This window comes from Stenella coeruleoalba (genome assembly GCF_951394435.1).
Source record: "Stenella coeruleoalba genome assembly, chromosome: 15".
Taxonomy (NCBI): Eukaryota; Metazoa; Chordata; class Mammalia; order Artiodactyla; family Delphinidae; genus Stenella; species Stenella coeruleoalba.
In genome coordinates this window covers 14,013,503-14,031,992 of record NC_137161.1, presented here as the reverse complement: position 1 = coordinate 14,031,992, position 18,490 = coordinate 14,013,503, and the positions used below count along the sequence as shown (strand labels likewise).

Here is an 18,490-nt window from a genome sequence, read left to right as displayed (position 1 = left end):
CTTGGGCAAGTGGCTTCAGTTCTGTAAGCCTCATTTGCTTCATGTATGAAATGAGAGTGAATCCCATTAGGCAAACGCCACAGTAATAATTATTGCAGGCAAGATCTACCCACAAATGCTAAAGTCAGTGGGAGGAAGTTTGCAGAGAAACAGGATACTCACAGAGCCTCAAAGTATCACCCCCCAATATATTTATTAATTACACAGGGAAACCGTATAACTTTACAGTGGAGAAACCCAACAGGCACAACACTGACCAAGTGATCAAAGTTAACATCACCAGTAATAAGACATTTGGACATCATGTAGCACCTGATAAGATGCCCTGAGGATACAGCATCACTTCTGCAGCGTTCTTGCCAAAGATGAACAACCTCAAACTAATCCTGAGAAAACACCAGACTAACCCAAATGGAAAGACATAACTGACCACTACTTATCAATCCAAGGCAATGAAAAACAAGGAAGGTGGAGAAATTGTCACAGAGTGGAGGAGACTAAGAGACAAAATGTCTAAACGCAATGTTGGTTCTTGGAGTGGATTTGGGGGCAGAAGAAGGACGTGAGTGGGAAAACTGGTGAAATTTGAATAAGGTCTGTAGTTTAGTTAAGAGAATTGCTCCAATGTGAATTTCCTGGGATTGGAAATTGATACTTGTACTATGGTATGTAAATTGCTAACATTAGGGGAAGCTGGATGAAGGGCATACGGGAACTCTGTACTATTTCTGCAATTTTTCTGAAAGTCTAAAATTATTTCAAAATGCAAAATTGAAAATTGGGTGAATTATCGTTCTTACCGTATAGGGATGTTGTGTTGATTGAACACACATAAAGCCCACGGCGCAGCGCTGGATAAGCATTCTATAACTGATGGTGATTATTACTGTTAGTTTTTTTACATCTGTTATCGAACACTTGCTCCCAGAGCACCAGCATGTTCACTACTGCTTGGTGGCTTTTGCTGTCTCTTGCCCTCAGCAGTGACTTCTCTCTTTGGGACTAAGTAAACAGGATTCCTCAGATCAGTCCTAAAAACCAAGAGTTTAAACAAAAGCAAACTGTGACTCTGGCTGCCTGCATCACTCCACTTATGAAATCGAAACCAGAGGCTCCTGAGTGCTGAATTCAATAGACTAACAAACAACCCCGGCCCCACCCTCCCCCAGAACCAGATGGTATAATTTATTTGCAAAGATTTAAGAAGAATAAAAAGAAAGCAACCACTCTCAGATAGACCTGCCAGTGTCGATGGCAAAGGGGCCACTTGTGGTTTCATCCTGGATCACATTCTATCCTAAACCAGTGCTCTTCAAACTCCTGATCAGGTACAAAATTTTGAAACAACCACCCCAATATTTATTTATTTATTTATTTACAAATTATATACATATTCTACTCTATTAACATATTCTGTGAATGGTGAAGTAGATGCAAGAAAAAGTGTAAGAGGAAGTGATAAGGAAGAAAAAAATAATATTTTGAAAAAAATGACTCAATGACATTAAAATATCTTTTTACTCTCATTAAACCATTATTACTATTTGAATATTGAAAACAGTGTGACTTAATAGCCTTCATTATTTTTAAATTCTTGGTTTATAATTATATGTTAGATTTTAAAATCAATACTTGATTTTAATGGCTGTCAAAAATGGAAAAATAACCTCATAAAGATATGTCTTCCAACTGGAAGAAGGGTTTTACTTGCTGCAGTTATTTTTAAAAATGCTTTCCGTCTTTTCCATTCCATACACCAATTTTGCAAAGGTTTTGGTTGAAATCCGTCTGGTTACTTCTGTCTTCCATGAAGTTAAGCTATTGTTCTTCAAAACAAATTGAAAAGTGTTGAATTTTTACGCTTGTAACACATGAGTTTAAAATCCACTGAAATGTTAGGTTGGGATGATTTTATTTTTTGTTTTGTTTTGTTATATACAATGGGATGATTTTAAATTATATGAGAAAAAGCCATTTCCAGGTCCTTAAATTGGGTACAGTTTTGAGCATTTATATAGGTAATTTACATACTTTTGAATAATGTAAATATATCAACAGTAATCCCTGAACAAGAATATTTCCAAACATTTGTTTTCAAAGTGTTCTCTCTGTAGTCCAATTTTCTTTCAGAAAGCAATCCTTTTCTCTCTCATTTTTAAGTGCCACCCTTACCCTGAAGGCCCTGAGTAAGCGTGTGCTGACCAAACGGCAGGAGTAGGAGGAATATGAGCTTTGCCCTCTTTCTCTGCCTGCATGATTCTTATCATCTTCTCCCCAAGGAATCTCTTTGGCCACTTGTTCATTGCCTTTTGGGAAGGGTTGGTTCAATTACAGCTAGAGTGGCCACAGAGCCCCCATCTGGTCCTCCTCCAGCTGTGCCCTCTCCGTGGGGGAGAAGTCAGCGAGGCGAAGGGGATGTGCACACCCAGAGGCCACGCATCATCTCCCCGACCCCCCCACCCCGGATCCTGGAATTTCATTCCAGGGCTGTTTGAGCTTCTTCCCCAGGGCCGTTTGAGCTTCTTCCCCAGGGCCATCCTTCCAAGAACAGATTGCATCAGCAAGGTCCACGCCCTGCAGCCCCAGAGGAGGCCAAGGGCAGGGGGTCAGAGCTAGCGCATATGGGCTGGCACGTGCAAATGTGTGCACAGAGCTGCTTGTGGTAGGATGGAGCTGGAGGTATAGGAGGAAAAGGGAGGTGAGCTGGGTGACATCCCAGCCAGAACATGGAGAAGTTCAAGAATTCTACATCTGAACCTGGCTTTCCAGGTCATTGTAAGGTATATTTGTAAAAGTAGGAGGCTAAAAAATGCTTTATTTAATATTTTTATATTTAGACATATGGCAAGTGGGCCTCCATTTGTACAATTGCCCTGGGCCCTGTAAACTGATGAGGGCAGTTGACTGGGGCACATTGGTGTCACTCAGCTGTCTCCTCTACATGGGCAGCCACTTCAGAAGGCCATTCAGTGGGGCTCTTCGTCAAATGCCATCCACGTATCGGGCACTCTCAGTTGAGCTCTTATTGCCAGAGGGCTCTAGGAGGCTGCTAGCCTGCAACAGGACAGTGCACCAGGATTTGTATTCTCCCAGTTAAAGACCACAGCGTCCACCAAATCAGTGAATGGTGGACTGGCGGAGATCTGAAAGTCTGAACCTACCAATATGAGATGATTCGCTCTGGGGGACTGGGAAAGAGAAAATTTCTCAGTTCCTCCCCAAACCTAAAAACCCATTTCAAGGGCTGCTATAATCACTTCCACTGTCAATGTGAAAGATATTCCAAAAACTATAGGGTGAAGATGCATAGTTTTCCGAGAATGGAGAGGGTACACAAATGATTTCTGAGTAGCATTTGTTAATTTCTAAGTAGCATAAGTTAATCAACTTACCTTCAACACGTGACAAATAAGTGAATGAATGAAAGTATGTTGCTTCCAGCCCCTCAACATTGGAAAACTCCAGCTCTTCCCTCTGAAGGTCTCAAACCCCCTAAAGGACCCAACACTATCTAACTCACAGTCAAAGGGGGCATCACTGCCAAATGGAATATTAAATATTAATAGAGCTGAATATCTTTCTTATTAGTTTAGTTTAAAAGTGTGCTTAAAAAAAAAGTGTGCTTAGAAGTTCTTATGTTGTTTTCCTTGATCCCAGTGGATAATCTGACCTACTCCACCTTGGAGACACTGCCCTAAATTATGAATTCCAATGAGAGGAATTCCAATGGGAGGAGTCAAAAGCCTTAGAGCAGGATTTCTGCTAAAATAGATGGCAACCAACCAAGTCTTCTCCAATAAAAAAGGAGAAAATTCAATAACACATTTTAGTTGCCTAGTTGGAGAGAAAGCTTGAGAATTTCAACTCCTAACGATGAATGTGGAGAAATAGAACAGGGCCACAGCAGAGGAAGAAGTCGCTTAGAGAAGTCAGAACACCAGGACCTAGTTCAGCCTTTACCTAACTATGTGATTGCCTCAGTTTCCCCATTTGTAAAATCAGAGGGTCAGCCTGGATGTTCGCCAAGTTAAAAAGCTTAGATATGCATCAAACGAAGGGCTGCAAGTTCAAATGACTGTAAGGGTCAAGGAGAAAAGATATATGAATGAAGAAGTCCAGGAGCGACAACACAGGGAGTGGTGGAGACTGGTGACCTGGTGAGAAAAAACCACTACTCAGCTCCATTAGCTGGTGCCCGTTAGGCAGGAATAGAAGCTGACTATTGATAGGTGTTCCAGTTATTTCAGGAGAAACCAGGAGTCCAGATGTTATAGAATTTTGTATTATTATTCATGACGCCATGTAATTTTTTAAAACAATTTTTTGTAACACTGGACAAACAAAATCCACCCTGAAGTCAGCTGCTTTAGAATACTGTCACTCATAACTACATTTCGACTTCACTGGCAACATTGGTTGGAAAGTACTTTATGTTGCCCTGTCCTCACACCCTTAATGTTTACTTCTGCTGAAGATGTTTATTCGCCTGGAAAGTGGCTCCCTAACAGAAACATTTGTCTTAACTGTTGGGGCAAATCATCCATTTGCTGGGAGACTAAGAAGAACGAGAGAGGCCAGCTCCTGAAAGCATTTGCGGATTTGTTTGTTTCTCTCTTTACGAGAGGCCAAAGTTGTCTTGGCGTGGGATGGTGCCCTCCTGTACAGTTGGGATGCAAGTTTACAATCCAGCACTGCAAATCCAGCACCCGATAGGGAGACCTTGGTAACCACAGTGGAATTTCCACGCAATCCTAACATGCAACTGTCAGTGGGAAGATCCTTTCTTCCTTCCTCTTTCTCCTGTCCGTCTTTATTATCTGAGCCTGCTTCTTTGCTGATATTGTCATATTTTTTGAAAGAATATCAGGTTAATTCCTATCCTCCTATCCTCCTTGCTTCACACAATTTCATGCAAATGATCACTGCCTAAATGCACATTTCAAAGGGGACTCGTTTTATTCAGTCCTTCAGTCTTAACTTTGCCCTCCAAGCATGCCAGAGATACCTAGAGCCTTGATTTTTAATATAACTGTACAAAAAATTATGGGAAAAATGGGATCCAAATGATGGACTAGATTTTTTAAATAATCAGGCAAGAATTAATTTTTCAGAGTAATTGTCTAGAGGTGATTCAATTTCACATGCTCTTTAAATATGTATTTTTCAGTGTTCTATGGCTTGAAGGGACGATTTTAAATTAGTGTATAGAGTAGGCTCTGAATCATAAAATAAAAACTCTAGCAGTTAAACTTTGTCATCTTGGCTGCAAAACTCTATTTTGTCTAAACAAAATTCTGCCTTCCTGATAAATCCCCTTTCCTCCCCCTATTCCACTGTCTAAATAATTTTGTCAGTGGAAAGATAGAGGATTGTTGTTTTAATAATTGCAACTTAGAGATGTTGTGGCCAGAGGAATTCTAGGATGGTCCCCGTGGTCTCCTCCCTGATGTTAACGCCCTGTAGAATTCCCTCCCCTCGTGTGGGGGCCCTTGTGACTCGCTCCTAGCCAGTAGAATTTGGCAAAGGTGATGGGATGTCTCTCCCTTAATTAGGTTACATTATATGGCAAAGGTGAAGGTGGGCACTCCTGTGATTTTTATATATATACATATATTATTGAATTAATATAAATATTATATATATATAAAACTTCACAGGAATTTTATATATAAAATATGTATATAAAGATTTTATGTGTGTGTGTGTGTGTGTGTGTGTGTGTGTGTGTGTGTGTGTGTGTGAGAGAGAGAGAGAGAGAGAGAACCCTGTTGCTAGCACGCACTAGCGTAAGAGAGAGAGATTCTGGCCTTGAAGCAAACAGCTACGTGAGCTCTCTGTGGTGAGTGTGAGTGTTACTGACCCAGATCCTTGAACTCTTTAATCTATAGAAATTGATGAGTCCAGATGAGAAATTCAGGAAGGCTTTATTGGGACTCAAGATGCAGCACAAGGCAGGAAGAGCTGGTAAAAGGTGCCCTTGCTAGCTCCGGAAGAGGGTGGGCTGGTCCCTTAAATGGGGTGAGGGGGTGGGGCAGATCGGTGGGTGGGGTTGGGGGCGTGGCTCAGGTGGCCCGGCCACCCCGTTGCTGGTTCTGCGTGCAGGGATCATGTACAGGACCCTGCTTTTGCTCCAGGCAGCTCAGAAGTGGCAGTTGGCTTGTGGCCTTTTTGTATCTTACTGTTCGTATTTTGCCCCAGCTGTGCATGCGTGCGGTTATTTTTAGTCCTGTTAGTTTCTTTGTACGCCGTCGCTGGAGGAGATGTTTGTCCAGGTGCAAGCACTACAGCAAAGGGTCCAGGTGCCAGGTCCCAGCCTGTCTCATGATCTCCCTAGGTGAGTGTGAACTCTCTAGGGTGAGTGTGAGCTTTCTGTGATGAATTGAACTGCCTATGGTGAGGACCACGCGGCAGGAAACTGCAGGTAGCCTCCGGGATCTGAGGGTGGCCTCCAGCTGATGGCCTTTCAGGAGCTGGGCCCTCAGTCATTGCAGCCACAAGGAAATGAATTGTGCCACCAACTTGAATGAGATTGGGAGTAGGTCCTTCCCGAGTTGTTAAGCCTCCAGGTGAAAACGTAGCCTGGCTAGACCCTAACTGTGGCCTGGTGAGACATTGCGCAGAGGACCAAGTGAAGCTGTGCCTGGACTCCTGACCCACAGAAACTGTGAGCTAGTAAATGCATGTTGTTTTAAGTTCACTTAGTTTATGATAATTGGCTGCACAGCAATAGAAAACTAATACAGAATTCATTTATGAGGACTTTTGCAAATGTGTCTAATTATAGAACTTCTTTAATGCTGAGAAAGACTGTAGTCCCACCCTTTCATTTTTCAGAGGAGCCCCTGGAATCAGAAATGGGAGCAGTGATAAAGCCAGGAACCAGGAATCCTGCTTCCTGGGAAATGGATTTTGTCCAAAAATCACATACCTCAAGATAGAATAATGATAGCTAGCATTTTATTATGTACCAAGTCTGTGCTATGTGATTTGCATAGATTATTATTTTAACCTAAAATAATTTCTCTTTTTGAAATGATCATTTTACAATTTATTTTTAATTACCCCAATAATACACTAATACATTATCATCATTTTAAAAATCATTTCAAAAAGAATACAAATAAAGTGAAGTTTTCCCTTGACCCATCTTCTACCCTTCCTCTAAAACCAAGCCCCTTCCCTTTAAGGAACCACTGGTATTAGCTTTATATGTACATTTTCAGAGTATATGTTGGGGGAGACAGAGGAGGGAGGGAGCAAAAGAGAGAGAGGAGAAAGAGAGTTGTGTATTGTGGGATTTTTATTTTTACATAAATGGGACCATATTTTACATATTTGTTTTGTAATTCCCTTTCACTTAGTAATATATCCTGTTATGTGTTTATGAACATACACCTCTACTTCATTCTTTTTAACTGCTGCATATAATTTCTATACTCTAATTTATTTAACCAATTCCCTATCGGTTTAACTGCTTTCCAATTTTTTGCTATTACAATACTTTGATGAAGATCCTTGTATATGCTTTCCTGTGCCCCTACATGATTCTTTTTCTAAGATAGATAAATAGAAGTTGACTTTCTGAGCTAAAAGATATGCACACCTTAAATTTATATGAATATATAAAAATTTAAAACAAAAGAATATAAATACATAAATTTTAAAGTATATATAAATATATACATACATATATTATTATTGTTGAATTTTCCTCTATAAAGACTGAATAATATATACATATCCCAATACTTTATGAGCATATCCATTTGCTTACGACTGTAGCCAAACCGGTTATTATTCATCTTTTTGTGTGTTTACCAACCTGCAGGTACAAAAGGATACTTCAGTGTGTTTTATTTTGGGTAGTCCTGACTTTTAATGAGGTTGAGCATCTTTTTTTTTTTTTTTTTTTTTTTTTTTTGGCGGTACCTCTCACTGTTGTGGCCTCTCCTGTTGCGGAGCACAGGCTCTGGACGTGCAGGCTCAGCGGCCATGGCTCATGGGCCCAGCCGCTCCGCGGCATGCGGGATCTTCCCAGACCAGGGCACGAACCCGTGTCCCCTGCATCAGCAGGCGGATTCCCAACCACTGCGCCACCAGAGAAGCCCCGAGGTTGAGCATCTTTTAAAGTGCTTATTGGCCATTTCCCCTTTGTGGCTTATTAACTGCATATTCATACTCTTTATTCACTAGTCTGCTGGGTTGTTTGTTTTTTTCTTACCGATTTGTAGGAACTCTTGATAAATGTATTCTGTTTTATATTTAGCAAATCTTTCTTCTAAACTGTCCCTTGTCTTTTAATTTGATCTCTTTTGCTATACAAAGTTTTAAACTTTTTGTAGTCAAATTCATCAATCTTCTTCATTATAGCTTTTGCCTTTTTGTTTATTTTGTTTTGTTTTAGTTGTTGTTGTTTGATTTTGCTCAAGGAAGGCCTCCCTGCCGTAATGTTGCAGAAGTAGTGCCATGTTATTTTTCTAATATCTTTCTTATTTTTTAATATGTATTTTATTTTATTACACATGGAATTTGTTTTAATGACTGAAGAGAGGTAAGAATTAGCCTTTCCCAATGGAAAACTGATTGTTCCAACAGCATTGAGTGATCCATACTTTCCCCACTGAGCAAAACAAATTTGCATTAATATGTGTTTGTTCCTAGACTCCATATTCTATTACATTGATCTGTTTGTGTCTTTATGCCAACACTTTTCAGTTTTAATCACTATAACTCCTTTATCTGTTCTGATATCTGGTCAGGCAATTTGTTACTCATTTTTAAGATGTTTTTGTCACACGTTTCCTCTTTTGTCAGATGAATTATGGAATCAGCTTATCACACTCCTAAATATTGATATATCGGTATGTGTATATGCATCTGTATGTATACATATATATGTACATGCATCTGTGTGTATACGAGTCTGTCTGTATATGTGTATATAGCTCTGTCTACTGAGGGGGCCTGAAAGCAGAGACACAACGGTAGCGATGGACACACTTAGCGCCCAGATGTTGGTTTCTAAAAATTATTTTCCACTGTAAGGAACTGAAGATTTTTGGAGAAATGGCTAATTCCAGGACTGGATCAAGACAAGTAGAAGATGAACCTGAGCATCTTGTGCCAGAAGAGAAGGAAGTACTCAAAGAATGATGGGGACATGTCACATGGACACAGAAGCCAGAATGAAGAGGCTCCCACTGGCCGCATCTGGGACAGTCTGGTCATGAAAATAAATAGATAGTAACAGATGATACCCATCAAAGAAAAGAGTATGAATAAATAAGTTAATGCATTGAAAGTTTGATGAGAAACAGAATATGTACATAGTCTCAAAGTTTATCCCCACAAAATACCTATTAATTGCAAAGGAAAAAAAGAGTAACTGGACAGTGGAGAAGCCTGGCAGATACCACTTCAATTAAGCATCAGAGTTAATATCACCAGACAAATTGAAAATGTGTGTTATGATCCTACTGCTGGGCATATACCCTGAGAAAACCATAATTCAAAAAGAGTCATGTACCACAGTGTTCATTGCAGCTCTATTTACAATATCCAGGACATGGAAGCAACCTAAGTGTCCATCGACAGATGAATGGGTAAAGAAGATGTGGCACATATATACAATGGAATATTAGCCATAAAAAGAAATGAAATTGAGTTATTTGTAGTGAGGTGGATGGACCTAGAGACTGTCATACAGAGTGAAGTAAGTCAGAAAGAGAAAAACGAATACCGTATCCTAACACATATATATGGAATCTAAAAAAAAAAAAAAGGTTCTGAAGAACCTAGGGGCAGGACAGGGATAAAGACACAGATGTAGAGAATGGACTTGAGGGCACTGGGAGGGGGAAGGGTAAGCTGGGACCAAGTGAGAGAGTAGCATGGACATATATACACTACCAAATGTAAAGTAGATAGCTAGTGGGAAGCAGCCACATAGCACAGGGAGATCAGCTCGGTGCTTTGTGACCATCTAGAGGGGTGAGATAGGGAGGGCGGGAGGGAGATGCAAGAGGCAGGAGATATGGGGATATATGTATATGTATAGCTGATTCACTTTGTTATAAAGCAAAAACTAACACACCATTGTAAAGCAATTATACTCCAATAAAGATGTGGAAAAAAAAAAGAAAATGTGTGCTATGAAGAACACATCATCATTCTGTGGTATTCTTGCCAAAGATACATAACCTGAATCTAATCATGAGACAACACCAGATTAATCTAAATGAGAGACATTCTGCAAACAACTGGCATTTTATCAATAATAGCATATTCTGTAATGTGTAATACCATATTATAGTATATCATATAGTGTATTATAATATATGGTATTATATATTATATGTTTTATGTATGCTACAATATATAGTATATACATTACATATTGAAATACTATGTCATTGCTTTCTTTTAAAATATACATTTAAAATATACATTATATTTTAAAATATATACGTGTTTTCTTTTTTTTTTTTTTAATTTCATTTATTTATTTATTTTTGGCTGTGCTGGGTCTTTTCTGTGCGTGGGCTTTTTCTAGTTGCGGCGAGCAGGGGCCACTCTTCATCGCGGTGCACGGGCCTCTCGCTGTCGCGGTCTCTCTTGTTGCGGAGCACAGGCTCCAGACGCGCAGGCTCAGTAGTTGTGGCTCACGGGCCTAGTCGCTCCACGGCATGTGGGATCTTCCCAGACCAGGGCTCGAACCCGTGTCCCCTGCATTGGCAGGCAGAGTCTCAACCACTGCGCCACCAGGGAAGCCCTACGTGTTTTCTTTTTTAAGATATAAATCTTTCCAGATCTTTCTAATATACAAATTCTTCTGGACAGTTCTCTGGATATTTATAAGTACTTGTGTATTCACACATATTCTTTTTGTTTTTTTCTTTTTTATTTCTTTTACTTTTTTGCATTGGTCTTCCTGGAATCTCATTTCTGCCTTTCAACTCAAGGAGTCAGCTGGGCTCTGCCTGTGTTTTCCCTCCCTGTTCTGGAAACTCTCTCAAGGTAGTGAGCTGGGACAATGGTAGGGCTCACCTTGTTTGTTTCCCATCTATTAAGGAATACAGTTCTTCGTTATCTGATCTCCAGTGTCTTTTAAACGCTTGTCATTCCGTTTTGTCTAGGTTTTTGACTGTTTAAAACAGGAGGGTAACTCTGGTCCCTGTTATCCCATCTTAGTTAGAAAGGAGGTCAGTATTTTCATGTTGCAATTCTTGGTTACAGAGGTGGTTGCAGAGAGTTAATAATTGGTCAGTTCCTTAAAAGAAATAGAAGACAAAGTTGTGACTGCAAAAATGTTTATTACAATAACTGAGTGTCACAAGAGTTAAGGATGACAGACTTCAGCACACTCAACTAAGCAAGGTCACTCTGACCCTGAAATTCTATTGAAATTCTATTAAATGCCCATCCAAGATTTAGTACCATTCCCCAAGATTCTTTCTCTCTCTGTTTTTAAAAATTTCTGGATATTTCTGGTTCACCTAGTAACTTCTGATTAGATTTCCAGCTTCTGCAGAATTCTCATTACTTAATTTACAACATACTACTCTAGGTTTACCTAGAGTAGTTTACCATGCCCTAGGTGTGGCCTATCCATGGACTATGGCTCTGTTCATTACTCTGATTCACTCCCTCTCCCCATAAAAATAATAATAATAATAATAATAGGTCAGTTCCTTTATCATCACTTGTTAGATCTTTGGGATTTAACTGTTTATTTTTTCCCACAATTCCCAAACACCACTTCACCCCCATACCTATCACTTGGTTGATAATGCTGTGACTTTTAAAGTTCAATTTATTTAAATTTAAAAAAAAAAGACAGTTCACCCATTTCTCCCACCTACCCGCATCCCCAGCACCCCCCTCTTGCAACCATCAATCTGTTCTCTGTATCTATGAACTTGGGTTTTCTTTGGGTTTTTGTTTGTTTGTTTGTTTTGTTTTTAGAGTCCATGTTAGAGAGATGATACAGTATTTGTCTTTCTCTATCTGACTTATTTCACTTAGCATAATGCCATTGAGGTCCATTCATGTTGTTGCAAATGGCAGAATTTTCTTCTTTTTATGGCTGAATAATATTCCACTGTATATATACGTATATCACAATTTCTTTATCCATCAATGAACACTTAGGTTGTTTCCATACCTTGGCTACTGTAAATCATGCTGCAACAAACATGGGAGTGCATATATCTTTTCAAATGTTTTCATTTCCTTCAGATAAATATCCAGAAGTGGAATTGCTGGATCATACGGTTGTTCTGTTTTTAATTTTCTGAGGAACCAACAAACTGTTTTCCATAGTGCTTGCACCAATTTACATTCCCACCAACAGTGCGCAAGGGTTCCCTCCCTTTTCTCTACATCCTCACCAACACTTGTTGTTTCTTGTCTTTTTGATAATAGCCATTCTAACACAGATGAGGTAATATCTCATTTCGTTTTGATTTGCATTTCTCTGATGATTAGTGATGTTGAGCATCTTTTCATGTGCCTGCTGGCCATCTGATGTCTTCTTTGCAAAAATGTCTGTTCAGATCTTCTTTCCATTTTTTAATCAAATTGTTTGATTTTTGCTATTGAGTTATATGTGTTCTTTATATATTTTGGTTATTAGATATATGATTTACATTATTTTTCTCCCATTCAGTATGTTGCCTTTTCAGTAGGAGTATAGTTTCATTTGCTTTGCCTGTGGCTGTGCAATTTTCCCAACACCATTTATCAAAAGAGACGAACCTTTCCCCATTGTATATTCTTGTCTCCTTTGTTGTAAATTAACTGATCATATATGCATGGGTTTATTTCTGGGCTTTCTATATTCTCTCCTATTGATTTATGCCTAATTGCTTTGGCTATGACCTCCAATACTATATTGGATAAAATTGGTGAAAGTGGGCATCCTTGTCTTGTTCCGATTTTAAACAGATAGCTTTCACCTTTTCACCACTGAGAATAATGTTAGCTGTGGGCTTGTCATATATGTATGGCCTTTATCATGTTGAATTACATTTCCTCTATATCCACAGTGTTGAGAGGTTTCTTTTAATCATAAATGGATGTTGAATTTTGTCAAATGCTTTTTTGCATCTACTGAGTGATCGTATGATTTTTATCCTTTATTTTGTTAATGTGGTGTATCACATTGACTGATTTGTAGGTGTTAAACCATCCTTGCATCCCTGGAAAAAATCCCACTTGATCATGGCATATGATGCTTTTAATGTATTGTTGGATTCCGTTTGCTAATATTTTGTTGAATATTTCACATCTAACTTCATCAGGAATATTGGCCTGTAAATTGCTTTTTCTATAGCATCCTTGTCTGGTTTTGGTATCAGGGTAATGCTGGACTCTTAAAATGTGTTTGGAAGAGTTCTCTCCTCTTCTATATTTTGGAAGAGTTTGAGGAGGATTGGTATTAATTCTTCTTTGACTGTTTAGTGGAATTCACCATCTGGTCCTCGACTTTTGTTTGTTCAGAGGTTTTTGATTATAGTTTCAATCTCCTTGTTAGCAATCAGTCTGTTCAGATTTTCTGTTTCATCGTGATTCAGTCTTGGTAGGTTGTATGTTTCTAGGAATTTATCCATTTCTTCTAGGTTGTTCAATTGGTTGGCATCATGGTCTCCTATGAATGTTCATAATAGTCTCCTATGATCTTTTGTGTTTCTGTGGTATCAGGTGTACATTTATCATTACTGATTTTATTTATTTGAGCCCTCTCTCTCTTTTTTCTTGGTAAGTCTGCCTAAAGGTTTGTCAGTTTTGTTTATCTTCTGTTTATTCTTTTTATAATACTTAAACACTGTCATACTGTTTATGACATCCTACAAATTACATTTCCCACACATATAGATTCACCTCCTTTTTAAATACTGTCAAATATGGATACACCAGGGCACTTATCCATTTCTCTTTAGTTGTCTTTTGTTTCCATCTGCTTACTCTTTTTTTTTTTTTTTTTTTTTTTGGCGATGCCACATGGCATGTAGGATCTTAGTTCTCCAACCAGGGATCGAACCTACGCCCCCTGCATTGGAAGCCCAGAGTCTTAACCACTGGACCACCAGGGAAGTCCCTCCATCTGCTTACTCTTAGAAACAAGATTTGATGAAATCTTCTTGTATATGCTCACTGTAGGCTACTTTACCTGTTTCTCTAGAGAGGAGTTGGATTATAGAGTTCCTGGGTTACTCTTTACATTTTAATTGGTATTCCCAAATTTCTCTCTTCAGTGGTCACACCAATTTGAACTTACAAGGAATATTTCACAAGAGAAATCATTATGCACACAAAACCCAATAACCTGTAGAGTTTAATGTTGAATGTGGCAGAGACTCAGTATGTATTCTCCCTTCCTACCTTAGGAATAGAATACAGCTGACACTTGAGCAACATGGATTTTTATATACACGGATTTTTTCAATAAATACATAGTATAGTACTACACAACCAGCAGTTGGTTGGATCTACAGATGTGGAACCACAGATACAGAGGACCCACTGTAAAGTTATACTCAGATTTTTGACTGCAGGTCGGTCGGCACGTCTAACCCCTGCATTGTTCAAGGGTCAACTGTATTTAACTTGGCACTGTCTGTCTGCCTAAATAAAAATAAAATCCACATTTCCCAAACTCCCATGCAGCTAGACACAGTAGAGCACTAAATTCTGGTCAGTAGAACGTGATTGAGGTGATGCGTTCAATTTCTGGGCAGATCCGTTAGGAGAAAAGAGTGAGTCCTACAGCTCTTTTCCCCCTTCCTGCAGGCTGGAATGCAGATGTGATTACTGGAGTTAGGGCAGCCATCTTGGACTATGAAATGGAAGCCACTAGTTGATGGCAGAGCAACAAAACAGAAGGACCCTGGGTCCCAGATGATTGTGGAGCCTCCAAACCAGCCATCAACTACCAACCCAGACTTTTAAGGGGGAAAAAGGAAAGTGCATCAAATAAAAGCCACTTTTGGGGAATGTCTTTCTGTCACAGCAGCCAAACTGATAACCTAAATAATGCAATTACTAAATGCTGAAAGATAATTATCTGGTAAAAAGTCATCATTCCAACTGGGGGGATTATAAAAAATTATTTTATTGGATCTTCCCAGTAATTCTATGAGGAGGGAAGTTTGTATATAGGTATTTAACTGCCATTAATGTTGCAGACTGTTAAAAATGCTTATAGTACAACTATTTTATTCCCCTTGGGATTTTTCTACACTGTTGGAGAGAGAAGGCCAAGCGATTCAGCTCTGTTGAAGCAACCAGGAAGAAATGCTGTCCAAACCAACTGGGGTTTTGGCAATGAATCCGCATTTGTTCACCAGTGTAGCTATTGTTTAGATTCCACTGTTCTGAAAAATTAAGTGGTTCACGATTTTAAATTTTTTCCTAATCCGAGTGTAACGAATGACCTTTCTTCTCCTTAGGTCACTAAAAAGAATTTTCTTGTGTTTGTGGCTAATTTCTTAATGGCAGAGGTCCAAATAAGGGGACGGGGGGACGCTTAGGTCAAAACTAAACATGGGATGAGAGAAGGATCCTGGATTTCCTGTGGCTCATTCCATTTTCAGTCATCCATACTGCTTGCTCTACATGTGTCTGAGTGGTTTTTGTGTACAGAATAAGCTGTACACAAGTTCTAGGAAACAATTTTCAATTACTAAAGTTACCATTTACCAAACCTAGCTTCTCCCCCTTGGGTTTTTAAGTTTCCTTTTTGAAATCTATTGTTCCATTTCTAAGAGCACAGTAACAAATTCAGCTGTTGTTTTTAAGGAAGTCATGGATTCATGTTTGGTCCCACTTATAAACTTAGCTAAGTAAATGCCTTAAGCCACCTGAAACTGCATTTCTAAATTTGATAATCTGGATTTTCTTTGCAAGTACTTTAATTATTCAATGTTTCTACTTCTCAATCAATCTTATAAATCTATCAGGTCACATAGAGTAAATCTTAAATTCTCTTAAGTGTTCTAAATGATTGCATATAAACTTAGTAAGACTTTGGTGGGGGCAGTGGTGGTGGGATGAACTGGGAGATTGGGATTGACATGTATACACTAATATGTATAAAATAGATAACTCATAAGAACCTGCTGTATAAAAAATAAAATTAAAAAAAACTTAGACATTGAGGTAAAAATTGCACATTTAAGCAATGCTTCAGTTACATTCAAAATGATAATTAACAAGTCTGACCAATATGCTACTCTGAAAGGTCTAAGTCTCTTAAACATAAGTCTTTTAAAGTATGTAAATTACTAAATATGAACACTTTCCTTCTTAACAAAACATATTAATGTGATGATTTTGACCTTGTTGAGTATTTCCACATTTATTTCTGAATCTTATCTCATTTAAAATATGCTTCCTGATAAAATTGCTTTCCCATTTAGGCTATTTCTATAGTTAACTCTAAATGTTCCTGGGGTTTAAAGATTCTTATCTTCTAGGGAGATTATTACCCTCAGGTAGCTGAGGCTGTTTCCAACTAGACTTCTTAACTTGGGGTGTGTGGATAGAATTCAGGGGGTCTGTAAAGTTGGATGTAAAAAATGTATCTTTATTTTCACCAACTTCTAAGTGAAATTTAGCATTCCCTTCAAATGTGAGTGTGGCAATAAACCATAGTATATGAGCAGGACCTTGATTGACTCTGTTGCCAGTAGAAATCACAGGTATTTCCATATCACATTATGGCTGTTGCAAACACCTTGAAATATCTTTATATTCAGCAGTACTTCAACATTACGGAACTTATAGGCCTGCTGCTAGATCTCACTATTTAATGTACTAATAAAGGAACTCACATGACTCCATCATAATATTTCAATGTTTTTATTGAGGTATAATTGAAATATAATAAACTGGAAATATTTTAAGGGTTAAATGTTATCATTTTTGATACACATACATATATATATATATACCATGAAACCATCAACACAATTCACACACTGGACTTTTCCATCACATCCCCAGCAGTTTCTCTGAGCCCCTCTGTAATCCATCCTTCCCTCCACACCCACCCACAGGTGACAATTGCTTTGCTTTCTGTCACTGTAAATTAGTTTGCATTTTTGAGAAATTTATATAATTAGAATCATGTGTTGGGTCTTTTTGGGGAGAGTGAGGCTTCTGGCATTTTCACTCAACATAAAGATTTTGATATTCATCTATGTTGTGTGTGTATCTTACGTTCTTTTATTGCTGAGTAGTAATCCATTGCATGGATATACCACAATCTGTTTATTCATTTACCTGCTAATGGATAGTTTCACTGTTTCCAATTCTTAGCAGTTACAAATAGACTTACTATTAACATTCATATACAGTTCTTTGCGTGGATTTGTGTCTTCCTTTCTCTTGGGTGTCAGATGGCTGGGTCATATGATGGGGGGATGTTTAACTTTTTGAGAAACTGCCAAATTGTTTTCCAAAGCGGTTGCACCATTTTACATCCCAGCCAGCAGTGTATGAGAGTTTAGCTGCCCCATATCCTTGTCAGCACTTGGTACAGTCAGTCTTTTTAATTTTAGCCAATCTAATGGATACATAGTGGTATTTCTTCATATATATATATATATATATATATATATATATATTTTTTTTTTTTTTTTTTTTTTTTTTTTTTTTTTTTTGCGGTACGTGGGCCTCTCACTGTTGTGGCCTCTCCCGTTGCGGAGTACAGGCTCCGGACGTGCAGCCTCAGCGGCCATGGCTCACGGGCCCAGACACTCCGCGGCATGTGGGATCCTCCCGGACCAGGGCACGAACCCGTGTCCCCTGCATCGGCAGGCGGACTCTCAACCACTGCGCCACCAGGGAAGCCCATCATTATATTTTAATGTACATTTCCGTGATGATTGATGATGTTGAGCATCTATTTTTGTGCCTATTGGCAATTTGTATATCTTCTCCTATGAAGTGTTGGTTCTAAAGTTTTCCCAGTTTTTAATTGAGTTATTTGTTTTGTAAAAGTTATTGAGGTGTTAAGTTTCTTCGTGTATCGTTATATATCCCTTACATTTTTTATATCTGTATGATAGAAGTATTATATTCTAGTCTATAGCTTGCTCTTTATTTTCTCAGTTTTGTCTTTTGAAGAACAAAAGTTTTATATTTTGACAAAGCTCAGTTTACCAGTGTTCATGGTTTGTACTTTCAGTGTTCTGAGAAATGTTTGACTACTGCAAAGTTGCAATGATTTTCTCCCTTTGTTGTCTTCTGGAAGGTTTATGGTTCTAGGCTTTCCATTTAGGGCTGTGATCCATTCGGAGTTAATTTTTGTGAATAATGTGAGGTAAATTTTTTTCTTATCAGTAAGAAATAAGACATTAAATTGTTTCTTATCAGTATTCAGTTTCCCAGCACCCTATGTGCATTATAAGCGTTTTTGTTTATATAGAAGCATTTTTCTGAGAAGATGTCCTTAGACTTAAGCAGATTGCCAAAGAGGTCCCTGGCA

General features: G+C 38.6%; 1 protein-coding gene across 1 annotated transcript in view; it reads left to right on the top strand.

Moving 5' to 3' along the window:
- The first annotated feature begins 6,314 nt into the window (after positions 1-6,314).
- EYA2 (EYA transcriptional coactivator and phosphatase 2) overlaps positions 6,315-18,490 on the top strand; it is a 270,332-nt gene continuing 258,156 nt past the window's right edge. Inside the window, exon 1 of the mRNA XM_079944468.1 lies at positions 6,315-6,334. The gene's annotated coding sequence lies outside the window, so the exon portion shown is untranslated. The remainder of the gene's footprint in view (positions 6,335-18,490) is intronic.